The sequence below is a fragment of the Acomys minous genome, assembly GCF_964271855.1.
Source record: "Acomys minous genome assembly, chromosome: 6".
Lineage (NCBI taxonomy): Eukaryota > Metazoa > Chordata > Mammalia > Rodentia > Muridae > Acomys > Acomys minous.
Genome location: NC_140487.1, coordinates 42,944,080 through 42,950,212, shown reverse-complemented (window position 1 = coordinate 42,950,212; position 6,133 = coordinate 42,944,080).

Below are 6,133 nucleotides of genomic sequence, written 5' to 3'. Positions count from 1 at the left end.
TGAAAAGCCAAGCGAAGCAGACCAAATGACAGAGTGCTGTAGGTGTGTGCTCCGGGTTCTGTAAGAAGGTTTAGCTGGAGCCGAAGTGCAGAGGAGGAGCCTGAGATTGTACTCACCTTGCCCCAGGCCTAGGTGTGCTGGCTGGCAGGCTAGTCTGGGACACAAACCACTGAGCTTTGTGCTTGCACTTTTCCTTCTCTTCTTCAAATAAAAGGGTGAGAGATGGAGGCGGCAGTTTTCAGTTATGTGTGGTGATGATTAGTGTGGATTGTCATCTTGGCAGTTTCTGGAATCAGTTCAGAGACTAGCCTCCAGGCACACATGTGAGGGATCACTCTGACTAAGTGTACCTCTTGGTGTGTCTGTGAGGAACTGTTGACTGGGTTAATTGGATGGGAGGCAGCATCATTCCCTGGGCTTGAGTCCTGGGTATCATAAGGGCAGAAGCTAGCAGCATAGCACTTATCTCTCTGTTTCTTACTGATGACTATGTCATGCCTCTAACTCCTGCCACATGGCTCTTTGGTCACGATGGGCTATACACCCTTAAACTGTGTGCCAAAATGAAACTCCTCTCCTTTAATTGGCTATTGTTGGCGTATTTTATCACTGTAGTGATAGGAAGTAATTAAGACTATGTATGGCTTTAGCTTAGGCCTGGGTGGTGGTTTCACTCCTAGGCACTACTCTTTAAAATACAAGTTACTTTTGTGTCACTATGACCAAAATAACTGACAAACTGAGGGAAGAAAGATTTACTTTTGCTCATGGTTTTACACTTTAATCTATCTTAGTAGCCATGTCCTGACATTACATGCCATGGGTATGAAGTCATGTGGCCGAAGGTCCTCACATTATGATGGCCCAGGATGAAGACAGCATCCTGAGTTGTGGGCTGGCCTATATACCCTACAGTATCCCTACTGACCTACTAGTCCCCAGAATAGCACCACCATCTGGAAAGAACATCTAAAACTTGAATCTGTAAGAGGCACTTCAGCTTCAAGCCGTGTAACAGTGATGTGCTACTTTGAAGTACAGTCCATATCTGCTTTGGTTCAGTATAATTTATATATATAATTTTGTTCAGTGTCCTGAACAAAAGAGTGTATTCTTTGAAAATAATTTTGCTTATGAAAAAACACTGGCTTAGAGCAAGGCTTTCTTTTTAAATTAAAAATATTTACTATTCACATATGCATGTGATATATGTTGACCAAATCTACCTTCCATTCTCTTCATGCCAGTTCCCCTCCAGTTCTTTCCAGCGCTCTACCTGCCCACTTTCCCTGCACTCATCGAGTCCGTTTAGTGCTGTCTGTATGGGCCCTGTTGTGGCCTATCTACTGAAGCATGGCTAGCTTCTCTGAACTCACATCCTTGAAGAAAACTGACTGTCTTCCCTGGTAGCCATCAGTTGCCAATAGCTCCTCTGACAGGAGTGAGACTTCATAATCCCATCCAGGCTGGGATTTTGGGTGGCTTACTCTTGTGCATGTAGTCACAGCTACTAGTAAAATTATGGTATTGCCTTCTCGTATAGGCTCTGAGACTTAGTTAGCCACAGCTTTTTGGCTCAGTTAACAGTACTACGCATGGATTCCACCCTGTGGAGTGGACTTCAAATATAATCGTAAAGTTATTTGTTCTCCTCATAACCATCTTGTCACCATTGCATAGGTGAGAGTATCTTGCCAGACCAGGTGTCATTGTAGCTCATGGCTTTCACAGATGGACAAGACTGTTGATGACATTCTCTCCTGGTAACATGCACAGAACCTTCCATCACTATGAAAGATAGTCAACAGGGATAAAGCTTTCAAGTCAGAGTAGGGGGTCTGATGTTTACTACTTGTATTGTCCTTGGTTCCAATGGACAGGACATTCTCCACAGTTATGTGGAGAGTGGGGACTGACTCTAACATGAACTCTGGTGCCCCATATTTGACCACCTCCCCTTGCTGGGGAGGCCTGGTGGCCTCAAAGAAAGACTAAGCAGGCTACCAAGATGAGACTTGGTAGCCTATGACCATATAGTGGAGGTGGAGGTCCCCCTTGGTCTTAGACCTAGGGAAGGGGAATAGGGTGAAAGCAGGAGGGAGGGAGGATCAGGAGGATGCAAGTGATGGGATAACAATTGAGTTGTAATCCGAATAAATAAATAATATTAAAATAAAAAACCTTCGAGTCAGTACCAGCCTGACTTCTCCACATCCTATGATTCAGATATGTGGTGTCTTCAGCAATAGGATATTACTGTGAAGGTCTGGATCATAGCCAACCGCAGGGTCCATAGCCTATAAGGTTGGGGGGTGGCATCAATGAGACACTATTGACCAACAACTCAAAAAGAGGTAACCCATATTTGGCACTGAACTTTTCATTTGACAGCCTACGGTATCTTGGGAAGGCACTGTTCTTCTATTATAGAGTAAAAACGTGTGTGTGTGTGTGTGTGTGTGTGTGTGTGTGTGTGTGTGTGTGTGTGTTAGGAAGCTTCTATAGTAGTAGATTTTTATAAGGAATTTTCAAACATCTTGCATTTATAATAGTTTATTTTGATTATGTGTATCTGTGTGTGTCTGCATGTGGATATGTGCATATGAGTGTAGATGCTCACAGAAGCCACAGGCATTAGACCATCAGAGATGAAGTTACAGATGGTTGTGTGCTGTCTAATGTGGGTTGTGGGACCCAAACTTGGGCCCTCTGGAAGAGCAGCAAGTGCTTGTAATCATGAACTCATCTTTCCAGAATGTTTCAGTGGTTTTTTAATGTGGCATCCTTCCCATAGTTCATCTTCTACCGTGCCCACTTATCTCTCAATCTCATTAAGTTCTTCCTGTTCCATAATCCCCTTCTCCTATTCGTACCACTTGGATTCTATCCCCATTTCTTTGAATCCTCCTCTCACGGCCCCTTTCTAAGGCTCCTGCCTTCTATGCCTACTCCAGATTAAACAAACATATCTAAAGATTCAAAACTAGCATCAACATATGAGATAAAGCTTGTGGTAGTTATCTATCTGAGTTTGGGCTACTTCACTCAGAATGATTGTTTCCAGTTTTATCTTTATTTGCAAAGTTCATAATTTTTTATGGATGAATAATATTTTATATGAATCATATTTTTATTATCCATTCATCAGTTGATGGAAATCTACTCTGTTTCCATTTCCTGGCTATTGTGAAAAGAACAGCAATGAACATGCAAGAGCAGGTATCTCTCTGAAATGATTACTAGAAATTTTACACACTACAAAGAATTTTTTGCTTAATTTTTGCAATTGATATCCTCCCTCACCTTTTTCTTTTCCTGCCTTTTCTTTTTTTCCTTTTTCTTCCCTTCCTTCCTTCCACTAATCCTCATCTCCCCATCCATGCAACCATGTATCCATCTATCCATCTGCCTATCTACCAACCCACCCATCCATTACACGTACATGCATTCCATAAACTTTAGTCCTACTGACAATTTTCTTTAGGTTTAGATTTTTTCTGTTTGTTAAATTTGTCTATATGTTTTTAATCAATCTAGAATTACATTTAGGTATCTTATATCTGAAAGAGAACCTATGAATCCAAGTATAAAAGTGACAGTGGTGTCATGTACTAATAAGCGCCTTAAAAATATGTTTCAATTTTATCATAGTATTAATTCAAATGAATGACTAATTCTGGGAATTCCAGATTGTGGTATTAATGGTGGAGGGTGATGAAGAGCAAGGGAGAATTTCTGCTGTCCCCTGTGACCCACTGCCTGTAAGATAAGAGACCAGTTGTGACTACTCCTGGGCCATGCTTGATGTTAACAATTAGGTAAAAGTTGAGAAGGTAGCCAACCCACTCGCCTAAGCAGTTGGCACATATGAAAATAATGTTCAAATTAATCCCCAAGGCCCATAGTAGTTTTTAAGCATTTTATAATGTCAAACTTTGTTTTTGTGACTACCCCATTGATTTGACTACTAAAGATACATTATAATTTTCATTCAAACAACATTTATTAGGTCTGTGTATCATTGTGCTAGATACTGGGGCAGACAGAAGGGGTGTAGCTACAAGGAAAGCTTATGAAACCGTCCCTCTAAGAGCCAGGAATCCTGTAAGATGAAATATAATCTCCCTTTATAGAGGAAAGAATGCTCTGTAAAGTGCAGGGTCTTCCCAGTGAGGGTGGTATAGATTTCTTCCTAGCCTAAGTGTGGGGTGTGGTTGTTTTCCTCATCCTCGTCTGATGTGTATTTCATCTGCACTATGATATATATTGTCTACTCCCAGAACCTGACGGGCTCATGGCCATCTCAGAATGCAAAATGCATTTAGTCCAACTCAACACTATAAAAACAGGGAACTTTTAAAAAATTTATTAATTTATTCAGATTACAACTCAATTGTTATCCCATCACTTGCATCCTCCCATTTCTCCTTCCCTCCTGCTTTCACACTATTCCCCTCCCCTAGGTCTATGACTGAGGGGGACCTCCTCCCCCACTATATGGTCATAGGCTATCAAGTCTTATCTTGGTAGCCTGCTTAGTCTTTCTCTGAGTACCACCAGGCCTCCCCACCAAAGTGAGGTGGTGAAATATGGAGCACCAGAGTTCATGTCAAAGTCAGTCCCCGCTCTCCACATACCTGTGGAGAATGTCCTGTCCATTGGGTAGATCAGAGTAGGGGTTCATTATTTACTATTTGTATTGTCCTTGGTTAGTGCAATAGTTTGAGCAGACCTCCCTGGGCCCCGATCCACCCATCATGATGTTCTTGTAGGTTTCTAGGACCCTCTAGAAGGACCTTGGGTCCTTCTATTTCCCCATCTCCTATATTTCTCTTACCTAGAGTCCCAATAGGATGTCCTCACATCTATCCCAATCTACTGGTAAGTGAAGACTTTCACGGGACAGGCCTTTTGGGCTAGTGCCCAATTATAAGTGAGTATATGCCATGTGAGTCTTTCTGCTTCTGGGTTAACTCACTCATTATGATCATATCTAGTACCATCCATTTGTCCACAAATTTCGGGATTTCCTTTTTTTTCATAACTGAGTAGTATTCCATAGTGTAAATGTACCACAGTTTCTTTATCCATTCTTCAACCGAGGGGCATTTAGGCTGTTTCTATGTTTTGGCTATTATGAATTAGGCTGCTGTGACCATGTGTGGTGGAGCATTTTCTGGTTATATTCCAAGGAGTGGAATAGCTGGATCTTGAGGAAGCCCTGTTCCCAGTTTTCTGAGAAAGCACCAGATAGATTTCCAAAGTGGTTGTACTAGTTTGCATTCCCACCAGCAATCAAAGAGTGTTCCTCCTTCTCCACATCCTCGCCAGCATGTGGTGTCACTTGAATTTTTCATCTTAGCCATTCTAATGGGTGTAAGATGGAATCTCAGAGTCGTTTTGATTTGCATTTCTCTGATGACTAAAGACATTGAGCATTTCTTTAAGTGTTTCTCAGCCATTTGATATTCCTCTGTTAAGATTCTCTGTTTAGTTCTGAGCCCCATTTCTCAATTGGGTTATTTGGTTTCGTGGTAAAAATATGGAACTTTTAAAGTGAAAGCAAGACTTTGCCCAGCTTATTAAACATTCTGGAAATCTAATGTAAAATTATGACTGAGAAAAAATTAATATAATCTTCAAGAATAAAAACAAAAAAGCCCAAAGTAGAGTCAGGCTACTAAGACTAAAGGCACTATCTCAGCTATGAGCCTCTACAAGATAAAAGTATCAAATCACATACTTCTGATATATAATTGGAGAATGTAAATAGTCTTATTGAAAAGGGATAGTGAAAGAAAGATCAGAGCAAAGCAAGACCAATGCCCATTAGAATAAACATTGATCCCAGTTGTACTTTATGTAGTTCATGTGGTTACATGATAGGGACTTGATAGGCTTGGGCAGCCCAGCCCACGTGGCTCTGTCTTTTGCAGTTCACAGAGCCTCTCTCTTGGATTCACCCTACTCAGTGCCTGCAGCTGTGTAGATGTCCTACATCCTATGCAGACGTTCTCCATTCCTGGCATCTCCAGTATTCTGTGGTTTCTATTGCAGCTTGGGTTACATCTGCTCAGCTTCACACATTGGCTTTTTAGGGACTCCCTGTAAAGGGGCTGGCTCTGCTACACTG